Source organism: Talpa europaea, assembly GCF_964194135.1.
Source record: "Talpa europaea genome assembly, chromosome: 8".
NCBI lineage: Eukaryota > Metazoa > Chordata > Mammalia > Eulipotyphla > Talpidae > Talpa > Talpa europaea.
The window spans coordinates 83,886,701-83,905,897 of record NC_140075.1 but is presented as its reverse complement, the minus strand read 5'-3'; positions in this window follow the sequence as shown (position 1 = coordinate 83,905,897).

The window sequence follows — 19,197 nt, the reverse complement described above, 5'->3', positions numbered from 1 at the left end:
CAGTTCTTATATGCATAAATAAATAAATCTTTAAAAAAAAAAAAACCTAAAAATGGAAATACTCTATCACCCAGGAATCCCACTCTTGGGGATCTAGCCAACAAACATAAAACCAATAACACAAAATAAATTATGTATTTATTGTGGCATTTTTACAATAGACAGAACATGGATATAACATAGGTGCCCACTGACAGAGAACTAGATTAAGAAGATGTGCTCTATCCACACAATGGAATACTGTTCAACCATAAGGAAAGACCAGATGTTGCCCTTTGCAGCAAAATGGAAGGAGGTCAAGGGAATTATGTGTGGTAAGGCAAGTCAAAATGACAAAGACAAATACTGGACATTTACACAGCAGGTGATGCAATAAAGCAAAATACTTATAAAAACTAGTGGACACTAATAAATGAATGAGGTTTCTGAGGTTAAGGAGGCGTGAGGGAGAAAGGGTTAATGGTATATAGGATGGTGGGGGTGTGGAGTAAATTCAGGCTATCTCACTTGGGAATTAGTGAGGGAGTGGTGCCAGGGAAGTAAGTTTTCCCATATCCTTGAATAGGAAAAAAAAAAAAGGTCGGTTACCATATATTACTTTAAATGTAATCTTTGTATAGAAGTTCCCATATTTCAGAGCTCAGGGTGTTTCCTTTATCACTACTGGATATATGAAACTACAGACATTTATTTGATGAAGAAGAAATTTACGAAGACAATTGATTTCTAATTCACCTTCCTGCGACAGCTTATACCATGAGTTTAGCCATTGTGCTTTTTACTAGCCAGTGCAGTTGAGTTACTTAATAGAAAAATTTAATAGCAGCATTACATTTGATAGGATGCAGTAAGTTAAGGTTTATGTTTGATAGGATATATGCAAAGAAATACTTTACTATTAATATATCAAAATAAGTGGACCATGGCATTAAAATGAAAGAGGAAACTTACTGGAGACCTTTTGCTCTTGAAACACAAAGATCATGTTTGCCAATTATTTAGTGAAAGATAGTTATTGCAGTAGAATGTAACCTTACTCCAGAAAAAAAAGGCATCATAATTATAATATTAGAAACATACATTGTAATTTCCATTAATTATGATACCCAAGCTTGTACGGAAGACGAGTAGAGAGAAGTCACTCTCTATGAAATTTCAGTTTACAGTGTAAGAGTTTAGGAAACTAATTTATATAAAACATATAGAGACCAGCTGAAGGAAATGACAAAGTGCCTAAAAAGGAGGTTTTTGTTACTGTACTATTTAACTTTGACTTCCTCTAAAAGTAGGATACCCTTCCTAAATGTAAGGATAGCATTTCCCAAAATATTTCTGAAAATTCCATTTAAAGACATTGAGTCTTTAAATCTGAATGGTTTTTTTGTATTTATTTCTTACAACTGAAATATGTAAATAAATTAGAAGACATGAAGAAATGTAAATTCTGTTATACTGAGTAGAAAATATAACCCATACTTTGTGTTTCAAGTGTGCTTTTTTAATAAATCTAAGCAACTTTAGGGGGTAAACCTAAATTCAAAACATTAAACTCTATTTGCTGACAGCTGAAATAGCTTTCTGATCTTTTATTAGTGAGCAACATTCATTAAATAAATATTTACTGGGTATGTACTATAAATAAGTAAAGGATCAAAAAAATAAATAAACATAAATGCTGCCCTAAAGGAGAAAGCAAATTTCTTTTAAGGGAGGTTTTTTCATAACTGTGAAATTGAACATATGAACTAAATATTGGAAGATTTCCCTATATGTTAAAGAGACGGTCTTTTTCCAAAGTAAAAGATTTCAGGACCAATTAAGTTTTGGAAATGCTGACTCTCACTCATAAGTGATTCTGATACATGATTGAAAGTGCGAAGAACAATAAAATTCACAAAATAAGACTTTTACAGAATTGACTCCTTCATTTGCTTCACTCTTCACCTGTCACAATAAGTTTGTGAAAAGATACCATGCAAAAATAAGGAAAGAATTCATGTCATCCAGAGAACCATGTTCTCTGGTTTCATTAAATAACAGAAAAATAACTAGAAAATCTCCAAAGTTCAAAATTAAGTAACATATTTTTAAATAATTCATGAGTTAAATAAGAAATCATGAATAAAACTAGAAAATATTTTGACCAAAAGATTAGTTAAGGATGATATATCAAAACTTGTGGATTGACTTAAATACACTGCTGAGGAGAGCAGGGGGCTGTTCTGCTCCCCACTCTGTCTCTTGTGAATCCTCTCACCCCCCTGCACCTCTGGTCTCACCCCAGTTCTTGTATGCATCAATAAATCTTTAAAAAAAATTGTGGAATACAGTTAATTGATCACTTAGGGGGACATTTATAGTCCTAAACAAATATTTATGAGGAAAGAAGAAAGGTTGAAAATCTACATTATAGCTCCCAAATCAAGAAAAACATAGCAAATTAAACCCAAAGTTTAAGAGGAAATAATAAAAGAAAATAAAAGTAAAACTAGTGAAAGAGAAAACACATGTAACAGAGACGATTAACAAAGATAAAAGTTGATTCTTTGAAAAGATTTATCAAATTGATAAGACAATCAAGTAAGGAAAAAACACAAATTATCAATAAAAGAAATGAACAAGATGACATTACTATTAAATCTACAGACATTAAAAAGATAAGAGGCTTTTATGAACAATTTAATGTCAAATCAAAAGATAACTTCATCTGAAAAAGCGAGTGAATAAATTCTGTGAAAAATACAACTTACCAAAATTGATGTAAGAAATAGAAAATGCTGTATCTATTAAAGAAATTGAATTCATCATTTTAAACCTTCTAACAATGAAACTCTAGGACTCAATAGCTTTGCTATTGGATTTTTCAAACATCCCAGAGCTCCACGCAACCCTGCCGCATCCCCCACTTTAGCACCCACCTCTAACCCAGATCCTCACTATCATGTTTTGCTTTGAGATCACAAGACCAACTCCAACATTCCCAATATCTCCATTTATGCTGGTAACCTCCTGAACCCCATGGTCATCTCCCATCACCCTCACCTCCATACATCTCTGTACATTACTTGACTGAATTCCACTTCCCACCCTTTTCCAACTTCCAAAACCCTCAGCTAGGCCCTCTGGAACTCTGTCCACTATCAAACGAACTGCCTGTAAACACAATCTCTTCTCTGAATAATCCCTTCCCCGTGTTCCTCTAAGGAGGATACCTCTGCAGCATTCTCAGGTGCTCACTGTTTCCTTTCCCATGGTACCTGTACCTGAGTCTAAAGTATAGATAGAATACTCTCTCTCTCTCCTGGGATCTAGACAGTCTAAATTTATCTACTGTGGAGTATAAATGGAGTACTGTTTTCACCTCTTACATGGAGGAGTGCTGCTTTCTCCTTGTACCTTCTGTAACATTGTCCCTACTTTCTTTCTAAAAAAAAATTCTTATATTTAAAATCATGACCTCAGACTCCACTGTTTTCTATTCAATGTCGTTATAGAAATCTACTGACCCCTGGATCACCCCTCACATGCCTTGAAGAATATTAGTACCTGGCCACTCTCACTTTTTTTAGAACCAAGTTCTATTGTTGATAGGGAAAGAAATTTTTTAAAAGTTTTAGCCTCCTTTAGTATTCTAAGGTCTAAGCTTAGTGGCCTAGATCATGAATTTATTACATATTTTACTAAAGTAAACTCACAAGAAAGACGAAAAAGAAAGCCTGTCCTTTTTTTACCAAAGTAATGTGAAAAGGAGAAAAGTATGACTATAGAAAGAACAGGTGGTAAAAATGTATATGATGACCATGCCACTCCTAGTAAAATTCAGAGAGAGAGAGAATTTAGAAAGACAGCTGAGGCCAGAATAGGAGGGACTTTTCCCCATCTCCTAAAATAGGACTCCAGAAGAAAGCCCCCTTATTTCTTGCAGTATGTCTAAACTCTGAGTTCAGGATCACCTCAGCTGTGATATGGAAGTTCAAAAGTTTCCACTTTCCCTTGACAAGTAAATGGTGCAGGCTAGCCAGCCTAATAGTTGTCTTACTAGGGCCTGGTGGCCATGTGGCAACTTGAAGCAACATGTAGATAACTCTGGCCTCTGATTGGGGACCAATTAAGAGTCACAGCCAGACCTCAAGGGGGCATACAGCATTCAGCACACCAAGAGGACCACATGAGGCTGTGTAAGCCAGATAAAGAGATCAAGAGTTCACCAGCTCCACAGTTTGGCCACAGGTGCTAGTAGTGTTCTGGCCACAGGTGACCAGAAGTGTTAAGAATATGATCTCTACATAGACCAGCAGGACTAAAAAGAGGCCCATGGACACCATGACTTGGACCCAGGGATAACGGTCCCTCCTCACCACAAGGCTCTACAAGAGCTTTGTATACATATTTGCACCTTAGGAAACAAAAGGGAATCTGAAATTTCCTCTATAATTTATTTTAAATGGAGGAAATTGCTACTCAGTTGACTAAATTGATTTTTTCCTCACACTCAATTTTTTTCATAAATAATTATCTATACACTTGAAATTTGCTTATTTTACTTGTGATTATATCCTAGAGATGTTCCTAAGTCACTACACCTAAGGCTAGTTCAGGCAATACAACAATTTACTTCAGAAGCACCCTGAAGAAAGATGGTTAAGTTGTATCAGATGTTTTTCCCAAAACAAACTGATTTGCAATTGGCATCCTTGTGAAGCTGCTCCTGCACAGAACCTAAAAGCCTGGTTCTCTTCCCACTAGTCCCAGCTTCTCTGAAACAAGGGGGGTTCACAAGGGACCCTCCTGCAGGAGGGAACACAATTTAGACTCATTTGTTTTTATTTTATCAAACTTTTATTCATTTACTATTCATTTGCAGAACTATCTAACTATGTATCTATATTCATATAATTACCTCAATGTGTGTTATGCTTCCCTCACCCACCACCAAAATCCTAGTGCCATCATACTCTACTTCTCCTCCCACCTCCCTTCCCATTCCTCTCCTGGAGCCACCACATTTTTCACAGTAGACTCAGGTTTTGACTCTTTGCTACCAGAAGTTGAAAGTTGAAGTCAATGGGAAAATTCAGTGGCCTGATTATTATTATCATCATCATTACCATCATGGGGCTCACATGGTGCCAGGCATGGACTTATACTTTGATCTACTTTCCTCATTGAATGGTTGGGAAATACCTGGCTGGGTCAAAGCTAGTGAATACAATTAATTAATTTTATGCCAAGACACCCAGGCAACCCCCCTCCCAAAACTAGTCTCAGAACAACTGGAGTTGCCCTGTAATCCTTTTCAGGGTATGAATTCCACAGGGAACAAAAACCAATGTATCACCGTAGCTTCTATTTCTCCACCTAATTCAGAGCTGCCTAATCAACCCAGAACCAAACTGTCTCCCTGCAGCCTGCCAGATTACCCAAGGGTCTATATTAAAGCAATCCCCTCTGCTGTTGGAACTATAGCTTCAAAATGCTAACTCTGGGGATGCAGATCGGGGTCACTAAAAGGTCTCCTTTATCCTGGAATGCCTGCCCACAGAACTATCTGTGCCCCAGACATGGGGTCCTACAATGTTATAAATGAGAAACATTCCACAAGATTTTCAAACTACGCATTAACTTCTTTTTTTTTTTTCCATAGAAGATCTGGGTTATAGTTCAGAGGTGTGGGGGGTCGTGGTGAGAGGATTCACCAGAGACAGTGGGGAGCAGAACAGGAGGATTGACTGAAATACACTGCTGAGGGGAGCAGTGGGTGAGACAGGAGAGGTCTGCTGTGCCATATGTGGGTTATTTTCCTGACTGGCAATAGAACTCAGGCCATATGGGTGGTAGCACTGAGACCTAACCCCTAGGCCACCAGGGAGGCCCGAATACTAACTTAATTCTTAACTGATAGCCTTAAATTAAAAGATGAAATATAGGCATTACTTTAAAAAATTTGTGGCAAATAATATTTATGAATTGATGTACATTAACATAAATTATGGATCATTCTGAGTGATTTACATCTGTGGGTTTCATTTTGTCCTGTGTGCATATTAATTTTTTTATCCCAACTATTTTGATGCTTTTTATTTAAATGAATCATTTTTTGTTGTTTTTTGTTTGTTTTTAAAGTTTTATTTGTTTTATGCATGCAAGAGCTGGGGTACAGACCAGACATGCAGAGGGTGAAAGGATTCACCAGGGATAGAGTGGGGAGCAGAACAGGCAGATGTACTAAAATATACTGCTGAGGGGAGCAGTGGGCGAGTCAGGAGAGGCCTGCTGCGCCATGTGTGCAGCTCCCTGGCCAGGTATCAAACTCCTGCTGCAGTGGGGAATAGCTTCATTGTGCTGTGTCTTAACCCCTTGCGCCACCAGGGAGGCCCTGTTGTTTGTTCTTATATTCTGAAAGAGTATACTCAAGAGATACATTAAATATAGCTAAGTATAAGTAAATTTATGCTTTATTCATTAGAATAGTTGCTATTTCAAGTACCAATTTCTGTATTAATTGTGGTAACAATAGAAGTTGTAACAGATAACTCCCAAAATCTCTGCTGGTTTAACAGATTAGAATTTGTTTCTAGTGCATGTCAGTTCTGAGCAGTAATGTATGAGTGGAGTGAAAGCTCTGCTCCACAGTGATTCAGTGCACAAAGCTATCTCCCACCTTTATCACAAGATCGTCCAGGGTATAGACATCCAGAAAAAGAGAAAAGAGGAGGTTTCAGAGTTTTCTTTGGCCCAAGTTCCAAAACAGGATCACATGTGCCCTCATTCCACTGGCAAGAATTCAGCCATTGACTACAGCCAGTTTGCAAAGGAAGTTGAGAAATATAGCTTACCTGCAGGCCCAGGAGGAAAAGCAAACGGTTTGGTAAACAACTAGCCAATTTCTGCCTTGCCTTTAACCTAAAAATGTCACTCCTGTAATCCATCCTAAGTAATCCAAAGTAGAAAAAAAATTTTTTAAAGAGGCACATATTTTTATTTATTTGTTTTGTTTATTTATTTGTTTGTTTGTTTTGTTTATACATGCACTGGGTACAGTCAGAAGCGCGGGAGGGTGAGAGAATTCACCAGAGCCAGAGCGGGGAGCAGAGCAGGCAGAAGGACCTAAGTACACTGCTGAGGGGAGCAGCGGGTGGCCAGAGAGGTCTGCGCGCCATGTGGGACCCTCCTCCAGTGGCCATGTGGGACCCTCCTCCAGTGGCCGGGGAGCAGCCGGGCATCGAACCAGCGCTGCAGAGGCCGTGGAGCTTCGCAACCCAGCGCTCAACCGCTGCGCCACTGAGGAGACCCCAAAATGTAGAAAGTTTTATACAATGAAGTCTTATAACAGTAAAGAAAAAGAACTGGACATACCCTCTACATGCAAAATAATGTGATTCTAGTACAGTCATTTGAAAGATTGATTTTGATGCTGTCATTTTATTTTTTGGCTTAATATAGTTTTTCGATTGTATCTTTTTTTTTTTTTTTTTTTTGTTCAGGTAACATTGGTTAACAACATGGTGTTTGATTTAAAGGGATAGGCTCACACCTCTTCAGATGTATATTACCACACCACCCACCACCAAACTATCCACAGTCCACCCTCTCCCCGTTGCTCTCTACCTTTCACCCTCCCCTTCTGGTAGCCTCAGTTCTGCTGTCAGATTTCTGGGGTTTGTTTCAGTTTAGTTTTGTTTTTTTTTCAATAGTGGAGAGTGTGACTGCAGACCCCACTACCACAAATTACGCAGTCAAGTTTCCCACATGTTGGTCAACACATCTAGATAAGCCTCTGTACTGGCAGGACATCACAGAGCAGGTTTCTATGATCAGAGCAGACCAGGTAAAGGAGGAGTCCTGGAGCCCTTGGTGGCTTTCCGTGGCTTTTATTGAGCTTTTACATGTAGTGCAGCAACCAGGTACACGGCAGGCAGGAGTGCCGGGGGGAACAGGAGGCAAGTTGGCCTCCAAGCCCCTGGCAAGTCTTCACCCTGGGCTTCTTTCTCCCCTTCTCTCTCTCCTGCCTCCTCTCAATATCTCAATACTGCTGCCATGGCCCACAGAAGTAAACAGCACACCTTATAACAATGTAACAAATGCAGGTACCCCAGCAGGCAGGGCAATCCTAATGGCAGGAGGGCAGAAAAGCCTGAAAATCATTTACCCTACAGCCTCACCTGGGAAAACCACCTTCATGATGACAGCATCTCCCCTACCAAGTAAGTTTTGTTTCAGTTAGTCTTGTCTGTTCCTTTCTTTTGTTTCTTTATGTTCCACACATGTTTAAATCATCTGATATTTGTTTTTCTGTTACTGACTGATTTCCTAAGCAGGATCTCCTGCAGTTCCATCCACATTGTCAAAAATGGCAGAATTTCATCATCTTTTATAGTTGAGGATTATTTCATTGTGTACTTTCATCTTCTTATCCACACATCTGCTATTGGGCACTTAGGTTGTTTCGGTAATTGAGTATTGTAAATAGTCCTGCAATGAACATAGGAATGTATATATCCCTTTGAATTAGTTTTTTGCATTCTTCAGATAGGTACTAAGGAGAGAAATAGCTGGATCGTATTGTTACAGAGCAACCTGGATTTAAAATGGGTTGCCTGACTGTGGGTCCTCACCCGCAAGCTTAAAGCGGACTTAATTAATGCTAAACTGCAGACATACACAAAAGGTTGATAAAAGGTTTATTTACAAGGGAAGGGGAAATGAATAACTCAGGGAGAAAAAGAGGGAGATAAGTTCGTAAATGCATCCTACCCATTCTGCTGACCTGGATTCCCAATGACCCGCGGAGCTGGCGAAAAACCAAGCATGTAGCGTGGCCAAAAGAGACCCCCCAGCCACATGGCCAGTTAAATACTCACACTGAGAGCCTAGTTTCTTAACTCTGCCCTCAGGTCCTCAGCAACCTTCCCTTTGGTGATGATGGAATTTGCAGTTCCCAGTGTCGTGGGGGTGGAGTCCACAAAGCCTGTATGGAGTTTGCTCAGGACATCCTTTCCCCCTAACAATATGACCAATTTATTTTTAGTATTTTGAGGTTACTATCATACTGTTTTGCACAGGGGCTGGGCCAGTCTACATTCCCACCAACAATGTACAGGATTTCTTTTTCTCCACACCCTTGCCAATACTTGTTTCTGATCATTTTTACATGGGTCATTCTCATGAGTGGGAAGTGGTATTTCACTGTGGTTTTGGTTTGCATTTCCCTGATAAGTGGTAGTGTACATTTTTTCATATGTCAGTTGGCCATCTGTATGTCTTCTTTGAAAAGGTGTCTATTTAGCTCTTATGCCCATTGTTTGATTGGGTTATTTGTCTTCTTATTTGCTGAGTTGTATGAGAAAGTTGGGTTTTAACTTCTAATTGAACCAGTCACTCTGTGGCTTTTGATTGGTAAATTCAGTTCCATTTAATTTCAGAGTGATTACTGATAGATAAGGATGCATGAAGCTCCTAGTGTCACCTGTGCTGATGCTGCACTGGTCTTTGGTGTCCAAGGGGATGCTCAAGTGCCACCCCTTTTCATAAGACTCTCACTGCAATGTTTTCCTAGTTAAGTCTTAGATGTTACTCTTGGTAGAAAGGTCACCACCATTTGGTGGTTTCAATCCACTTTAAGAAGAGGCCAAGTCACCTATGCTGGAGGAGACCGGCTGCCTCATCCACACACTCCTACTGCTACCACTGCTTCCTCAGTAAGATGCTACTTCACTGCCCAGAGCACTGCAACCATAGGGAGCAGGCACTGCCACCACCTCTGCAGACCAGGCATTGCTACCCACCACATGTGCACCACTGTCTGCTGTGTTTTGCAGTCATTTTATTTTTATCTTTTTTTTTTTTCATTTTAAAGTGATATGACTAAGACTATGTAGAAACACTGGAAAACACTTATGCTCAAAAGATAATGAAGGTAAAGAGAGTTCAAAATTTCATATACTGATTATAATTTTATTCAAATGTTCACAGGAAAATAAAAAGTTATAGAAAAATGTTAATAACCAAAACGGAGTTGTAATATTAATGCATACCTGAGATGGGCTAGCTCTCTCACAATAAAGGAAAAAAAGAACTTTTCTTGCAAGTTATTTCACACACACACTTTATGTAAAGTTCACTACCATCCTCTAAGGTAGGATGTAGCAGACACAGTTGCTAACTGACCTCATCAGAGAAGAAAGGCCCCAATGCCATTCCCATGCTAAATCACTCACTGATAGATACAGGGGATCGTGGCCGATCTGATCCCATCCTGGTCAATGAGACCTAAGGAGAAATCTGTCAGAGAACTTTTGGAAGAGTATTGTGATCTTGCCTTTCTGCTCTGCACATGACTATGTGTGGCATTACTTTTGACTGTCTTGGTGAAATGACTTCACCAGCCTTAGAATGAAAAGCCAATATACTCAGGTAGCAGAGAAAAAAATAATAGAAAGAACTTGAAGACTTTATAACATTACTTAGCTACTGCCTGAGTCCCTCAGCAGCTTGCTTTCAGATTTCTTTTTATGCAATGTAATTTGATGTCTTTATTACTTAACCCACATATGGTTGGGTATTCTGTATTTTTAGCTGAAGCTTCTCCTAAATGATATATTATCCTTCCCTTACAGGCTTTACAGCCAGCCAGTTTGAAATCAGAACTGGGGTATAAACCCAGATTACTCTGGTCATAAGTCCAAGAACTTTCTGCTCCACAATACAATAAAATCAGGGCATTCTTTCTGTTTCTCTCTCTCTGTCTCTGTCTCTCTCTCTCTCTCCAGCCATAGCCAGCAAAGTCCATTTTCCTCTCACTCCTTCATACTCTTAGATACCTATTAACTTCCCTATTCATTTGATAGAAACTATTTCCTGCAGCAGGTTTTTCCAGAATATTGGTAAATATTAAACCTTCTTAGCATGAAATATTACTCCTCTTGGCATGTTTTTGATTCAGTAATTTCGTAGATGTTTAAGAAAGGCATTTTTCTCAAGACATATATTTTCTGGCCTTGTTTCTGCCTGGGATAAAAATCTCTTGGTTTTTTAAGGTTCAACAAATTATATTTGAACCTTCACTTTATTCAAAGTATTAAACCACTGTATATCTGAAGTTACACTTTCTCCTATGCAGTCTTTTATTTCCCAATTGCTACCCTCCAAATATTTACTTGAAAAAAGAAATTACCTAATAGAAATTCAAAATGATAACAAGAAGTGCATATTTGAAAGACTATCTGTACTGCCAAAACCACCTTCAGATGGATTCCTACCACTTTGTGTCTATGCAACACATTTTTCACTTTTTTCACTTTATGGCTACATAAACTTCATCCTGCTGGTTACAGCACTCTCTAGCACAGGTCTCTTTTTGTTTCCACTTAATTTCTACTCCCACTGAAATAGAACAGGAAAGATCAGAACATCATGTAGAGAGGACATTATCTTGCTCATGTGAGGAAAAAAGACATATTGTTTCAGTCTAATGTCTTACCCAGATGCTTTGGAGGTACCATCTGTGATAATCTTTCAGATTAAGAACTATGGTGGATATTTGGGAAGTATGTGATTGAACATTGTGCCTCCAGCCTCTGCACATCCTCTGTCATCACCAGTTTCGCTGGAGAAGGCATAATGGTGGATTCCCCAGATGCAATGACAAGCTCCACTCCCAAGAAGAACAATGGAGTTACTGTTACCAAATAAATGATTCACAAATGGGAAGCAACCACTGTGAATTGTTTCCTCTGAATTCAGGGAGGTATCATGCACCTCAAGTCCCAATCTATTAATAGATTACAAAACAGAAAGACACAATGTAAATTTCTACTTATTTACTGATCAGTAAAACCCAGTCATACAGAATGGGAAAGAAAAACACAACCTCTACAAGTTGAAATAAACACTTTAGAAAGAGTCAATGGAAAAGAAATCAAACTAAGAATTTGGACATTCAGCTTTAGTTCCTTCTCTGTTAGCAGTAAGATATGACCTTAGGGAAAATACATCATCTTTCATATGAGGCTAGGTTTACTCATATGTAAAATGCTGGGGGTGATGCTAATATATTCTTACTGTGTTGCTTGGCAATTAAAAGGTTCTTTTACATACTTTGATACAATGACACTGTTAGGTAAGTTTTAAAAAATATTATCTCCCTTTTAGAGATAAGGTACTAAGACAGAGAGTTTAAGAGTCTTGGCTAAACAACTGCTAAATTATAAGAGAACATTCAGATGTAGGTCTTCTAAGCCTCCAATCAATGACCTTTCTGCTAAGTTCTATTAAGCAGAAAGATCCCTAACGTGATTTGAAACCTATGATGCTATGATCAAAACTTTAAGAAGGTAAGATTGAATTATTTGTTTATATATCAACTAAGTCCTTGAGTTTTATTTTTTCATCTTTATTTCATTCTTAGGCCAAAGTCCTTAGAAGTGAATGAGAATAAGTTGACCTTCAGAAATAGGAGAAGGGGCTATGTAATTACATAGAATGATGGGAAAGAGCTAATAATGACAAGGACACAATAGAAGAGGTTGTTGAATGCTTCCAAATGAGAATTTTTATCTGTCAAGGAATTGTTTTGATTCGATTAAATCAGCTTCCTTTTTCTCCCTGGTAAAAGATGTCTTTATGTACTTTGATTAAAGGATTTTTTGGTTTGATATTTTTCATCTACTATTTCATCACAGGCATTTTTATAATTTTTTAAAATCCTGCTTTGAATTTAATTGTGTAGTATAATCAGTGACTTTTACAAATATGTTATCTCCCTTTAGTCACCATCCTCTTGGGATATACAAAAGCATGCTTGGAATATAAGCATGCTTTATTTCTCCGTTGGTCTAAACTGTTGCCCATTTTGAAAAAGAAAAAGAACCAATATATAAAATTTCCAAGAGTTTAGGAATAAAGGATTAAAATCTCTGGGATGGGCCTCCCAGGTGGCGCAGCAGTTGAGCGCTGGGTTGCGAAGCTGCCCGCAGCCTCTGCTGCGCCGGTTCCATCCCCGGCTGCTCCCCGGCCACCGGAGGAGGGTCCCACATGGAGCGCAGACCTCTCCTGTCGCCCGCTGCTCCCCTCAGCAGTGTACTTAGGTCCTTCTGCCTGCTCTGCTTCCCGCTCTGGCTCTGGTGAATTCTCTCACCCTCCCGCGCTTCTGACTGTACCCAGTGCTTGTATAAATAAATAAATAAATCTTTAAAAAAAAGAAAAATCCCCAAAATTTATTGCTAGCTTTACTAACAATCCTAAGGTAAAAAAGAATGAGGTGATCAAAAAAAAAGTAAATAAGGATTTTGTTGAACTGATACCATCAATGCTATCACCAACTTTATGAAAAGTATTAAGTGTCTAGTTAAAGAAGTAACATACTTATGGATTTTTTTAATAGACTCAGTCCCAATTATCATGGACATTAAACCCAACCTTAACTGGACAGCAAGATACTTAGGATAGGTCAGTTGGGATGAGGGATCTCTTCCATGATTATTAGAGGAGGTTTCATGGATAAGTTTTGTTCTCAGAAGTTTCTAAAATAAGGGGGAAGTATGGGTAGGTGTTTGTAGAAGAGAGTATTTATTAAATGGCAGAAGTTCAGAAATGAAGAAATTCAAAGTCTCTCCAAATGGTCTAGGTAAACAAACCCAACCATCCGACATTGTCTGGCTTTGGCTAGCAGTCAGTGGAATAAGCATCTTTTCATTGTTGGTAGCAAAAGAAGTAATAATGGAAAATCTAACAAAAGCTTCAGGGGAATTAGCTCAGACTACTTTTCTAAAGAAATGTGGCCCTGCCCTTAAAGGTCAGGATGAAAGGATGGACAGAGCAGTCATAATAATTTGATCAAGATAGACAACTATTGGGCCTCCCCAGTGGTGCAGTGAGTTGAGTGAAGCTGTCTGCAGCCTCTGCAGCACCAGTTCGATTCCCGGCCAGCCAGGGAGATACCCACATGGTGCAGCAGACCTTTCCTGTCTCGCCTGCTGCACCCTTCAGCAGTGCTTTAGTTCCATCTGCTTGTTCTGCTCCCTGCTCTGTCTCTGGTGAATCCTCTCACCCTCCTGCACCTCTGGCCTATACCCCAGCTCTTGTATAAATAAATAAAATCTTAAAAAATAATAATTATAAAAAAAGATAGACAACTATTATAAATTCAGATCGTTAGTGACAATTAAATGTTTGCAAAAATTTCCCTATAAACTTGCATATTAACCAATTTTAATCCAGTTTATGAAAATCGATGGTATAAATCATGCTAGTTATCAAAATGCCGATAATGTAAAATGGTATGTCATTCTGATTATCAGAATGCTATAAAGGATAATAAAATAAAGAATTAACAATGTGAAATAGATTGCTGTAATTGGGGTTTTCAATGTAATGTGAAGACCTAATTCACATTTTTAACTCAGTAATATAGGCTTTAGTTTCTTTTTTTCTATTTGAGGTATAATGGACATAGAATACTAATTTCAGGTATACAACATAATAATTAGAAATGAGCATGGTAAGTCTTCAGTCACTATACAGTTGAACAATATTCCTTTTTTTCTTATGATGAATATTTTTAAGATTTACTGTCCTGGCAACTTTCAAATATTCAATGCAGCTTTATTAACTATAGTCATCATGCTTTTCATTACATCCCCAAAGTTTTTCCAACTTTCATTACCAGACTTAGAAATTAAATAGCTACATCTTAATTTTGTCAAGTCACAAACACAGAATTCTCTGTAAATAAACTAACTAATACATTTTTCCACAGAAGCAGAAATGAGAAAAGAAATTAATTCTCATATAATCTAATGAAACAGTAGTATTTATGGTTATTGCTTTGATTTTTACAGAGTTCTTAGCCAAATTTAATAAAATCTAATTCCTTCTCTGTGACTACTTCTTCAGTTATTCTCTCCTTTATTCTGACATTTATTCTATCCTTCCTCCCACAGAGAGCTCCAATCCCACAATTCTTCTGTCTTAATCTACTTGATAAGCTTTCTACTTTTTTTAATAAAAAGAAAACAAATTTAACTGATAAGGAGACCCAGTGGTTCTTCAATTCCTCTTGCTGTTGACAAAAATTCTCAAAACCCTTTTTTTCTTCACCCATAATCAACCCAGTCATCCACTGTCCATGCTCTTACATGTGAGAGCCAGGTGGATTGCTACCAAAGTAAATGTGGCATTTTGCCCTGAAGTCAGCTAAATGCCACTCAGAAATACCTTTTCCTGCCCTTTGTCCAGTTAACTCTCCCATCACATTGTAATTGTCAAAGTAGCCACCCATTCCTACTCATCCCTCACACACTCTGAACAGATGACACTTCTCCCACTTAGAGAAAGCAGAAGATATCTTTGGATTTCAAGGTCTCCCAGTTTACAGATTTGCTTAAACACTCATACACTATTTTCCTCCAGAGTGAGACCAGTTCCCTTGGGGATGCTCTGAATTATTTGTCATCTGTTTCCTAAGCAACCTGGCCCCAGCAGTTGGTCACCATTGTCTTACACCTCCCACTCTTTCACCCAATCTCTGTTAAGTTCTTCTACACTTACAAACATGTTCAAGGATCCTCCCATCTAACAGCACATGATAAAACAAAACAAACAAGAACTCCTCCTCAATAAAACACTCCTTCAACACAAGAGATTTGGCTTGTGTCCTGTCCCTCTAATTTTCTCCTTTATACAAAAACTACCCATTTATCTCAGTAGAACAGAAATCCACTCTCATTATCTTAAAATGAAAAAAAAATCAAAATCAGACAAAAATCACTCAAAGTTTAATGCACTATTATGCACTATATTATCTCTAAAATAATTAGAATCATAAAAATAAGTAAACTCATGCAACTTGATTTTTAAATAATAACTTTTTTCATGAAAAATAGGTATCTCATCCATAGCCATATGGATGAGATAATTCAGTGATTTCACCTCTCAATATACCCTTTTCTAAACACAAAAATCACAAAAAATATAATAGGAAGTTTTAAAAGTTTAACCAGTAAATCTTATATTAACAATGGATTCAGATCCAGACTATTCAGAGAACTCCTATAACTCAACAACAACAAAAATGATTTTTAAAAATTGGGCAAAGAACATGAATAGACATTTTTCCAAAGATAGGTAGATATAGATATGGTCAATAAACGCATAAAAAGATGCTCAATATCACTAATCATTAAGGAAATGCAAATAAAATTCACAATGAGAAGCTACATTACACCCACTAGAATGGCAACTTCTAAAAAAAAAAAACAGAAAATAACAAATATTATAGAGCTGTAGAGAAACTGGAATCCTTGCATATTATTGGTAGGTAGGTGAAATGGTGCAGTTGTTAGGAAAGCAATAGAATGGTTCCTCAAAAAAAAAAATAGAATTACCCTATGATTCAGCAATTCCTCTTCTGCGTATATACCCAAAAGAATTGAAAACAATGACCTGACAAGATATTTGTACTCCTATGTTCAAAATAGCATTATTTATAATAGCCAAGATAAAATAAAAGAGTCACAAAAGTACAAATACTGTATGATTCCACTTATATGATGTACCTAAAATAGTCAAATTCATAGAAACAGAAAGTAGAATACTGTTTTCCAGGGACCAAGGGAGGAACAAATGGGAATTATTATTTAATGGATACAGAGTTATTATTTAATGGATACAGAAATTATGCAATACAAAATTAATTCTAGAAATGTTTGAACTGTACACTTTTAAACAGCTAAAATGGTAAATACATTACATGTATCTCACCAAAGTTTCTAAAACTTAAAATTAAAAAAGTGTTAATCTAAGTTTCAGAAATGAAGGAGAGAAACAAAGCAATGAACAGATCCAAAAAATGAACAGAACCAAATTGATCTTTTGTGTATCTGTTTGTGGTAGAAGAAAAAGAAGTGATCCTGGGAGAAAAAACAAAGCAAAATAAAACACTTATGTATGGGAAAAAAACCTATTCTGTCATATATACATTAGCTCTGATATTTATATTACCTTGCAAAACAAGGAATACTATACTCGCTTTACCCATAAGAAAACCAACGGACAAGTCTTGAGTAACTTTTGTAACATCATACAGTCAGAAACACTATTCAAGAAAGATAAGGCTAACTCTACCATATTTTTTTGTAACCATATGTACAAGTATCTCCAGGTAGAGAATACCACTATTAGCTCATCTGTTGACCCTACATTAATAATTATTTTTATTATAAAGTTGAAAGGCCCACCCAGGGACCACAGTGGTTTTACCATTTTATACTCCCACCAAAAACATGTTGCTACATTTACTAGTAGCAACATTGAGAGTCTACATTTACTCAACAAATTCTTTTTTTGCCAGGTACCATTCTAGATTCCAAGAACACAACTGTGAATGGCATGAGGGAAGGAGGGACAGAGGAAAGCAAGGAGAAAGATGGATGGCCATGGTGTGCCCGAGCCGGGAGACTTAATGAAAGGTCCATTGTGTGACTACTGAAACACTCTAAGGATATCTTTCGGCCAGCAGCTACTTGACTTTGACATCTTCCCTGGATCATGAAAATGTTCCTGTCCTCTCCCTCTATAAACCACCCCATTCTCCCTTTCTCCCTTAGGACAAAAAACACAGTTACAGTCCAGTATTTTATTGGTTGTAATTAAAGCACTAAAGCATCTTCTTCCTGCATAGATTATCGCTTTACTAAGACTCTGTAAAAATGGAAAAGTCATTCAGAAAGACTGAAAGGAATGAAGTTGTTAAATAAAAAGAGGGGCAATGGAACAATTATTTTGGGAAAGTGATGCTTACCTCTCAGATCACTCCAGGTGGATAGTACCCTAATCTTTAACATAAATGTTAGTGCTATAATATAAGGTCTCACTCTGCGGTTCAACCAAAGAGAGAAAATTGCTAAAGAGAAAGTGATTTTTTTTTTGTTCAGTGTCACAGAAAGATTCAGTTTAGATCAGTAACTTCAGCAAAAACTGGAGCCGAATTCTGTGCCAGACATTATTAGGTACAAGAAACTAAAGTACCTGTCTTCAAGAAGCTCCAAGTCTACAGAGACAAATCAGTAAACCAAAAATTATATGAGACCATAACGAGATGCCATTACACATCATCCAGAATGGCTAAAATTAAAATTGCACATCACCAAATGTTGGTTAAGATGTTAAGCAACATGTTTTTGGTGGGAGTATAAAATGGTAAAACCACTGTGGGGAAAATCTGGCAGTTTCTTATAAAGGCAGTTTCTTACCAAAATATGAGAGCTTCTTATGAATTCATTAGATTTTATAATATCATAAATGTAAATATTCTATTTTCAAGAAATTCTAACCCTAGAATTTGCCCAAAAGAATTGAAGATTGTTATCTCCAAAAAGACTTGTACAAGAATATTCATAGTAGCTTTGTTCATAATAGACAGAGACTGGGAACAGCCCAAGTGTGCTTCAGTTGACAATGGATTTTTTAAAAAATTATGGCCACACAATATTTTTAAAGAAGCACTTCTGATACAAAGTGCATGAATCTCAAAAACAAATATCAAAAAGCAGAGTAAAAGAAGTCTTACACAGGAAAGTATATACAGTATAGATCCATTTATATAGTTAAAAATATATAACAGGCAAAACTAGTTGGGAAAAAGAGCCTCTGAAAATCAATGGAAAAAAGTCACTGCCTTTGAGGGGCGACAGGCCAGGTATTCCCTAACACAGGGCATGAGTGAATTTTCCCGAATGATGACCATGTTCTGTATGTAGATAGTTTAAGTTCACATGAATGTATATACATGGTAGATCTAATGGGATGCTTAGGATTCGTCTTTTTTTGTATATAAATTGTGCCTGACTTTTTAAACCAAAGAACTGTGAATAGTTATAGAACTCTACCTGCTATCTATGAACACAATGATAAATATTATGAATTATTTGTAAGGAAGTATACAGATATCTTTTTGTCAGACAGTTAGCAGAGGGGGAAAAAAAACAAATTTAGTACCGAACATATGGAGAATTTACATGGCAGTAAATTCTAAAGTAAATGGCATGCCAGGGGGTTATATCTATGTTTAAGATCTTTGCCCCATGTTAATACAGGTTTCTCTGACAAAAAGATGGTTTCTGGAAATATCCCTAAATCTTGGGAGTCTTCATTTTTTTTTTTTAAGCCATACCATCTTTTTTTTTTTTTAAAGATTTATTT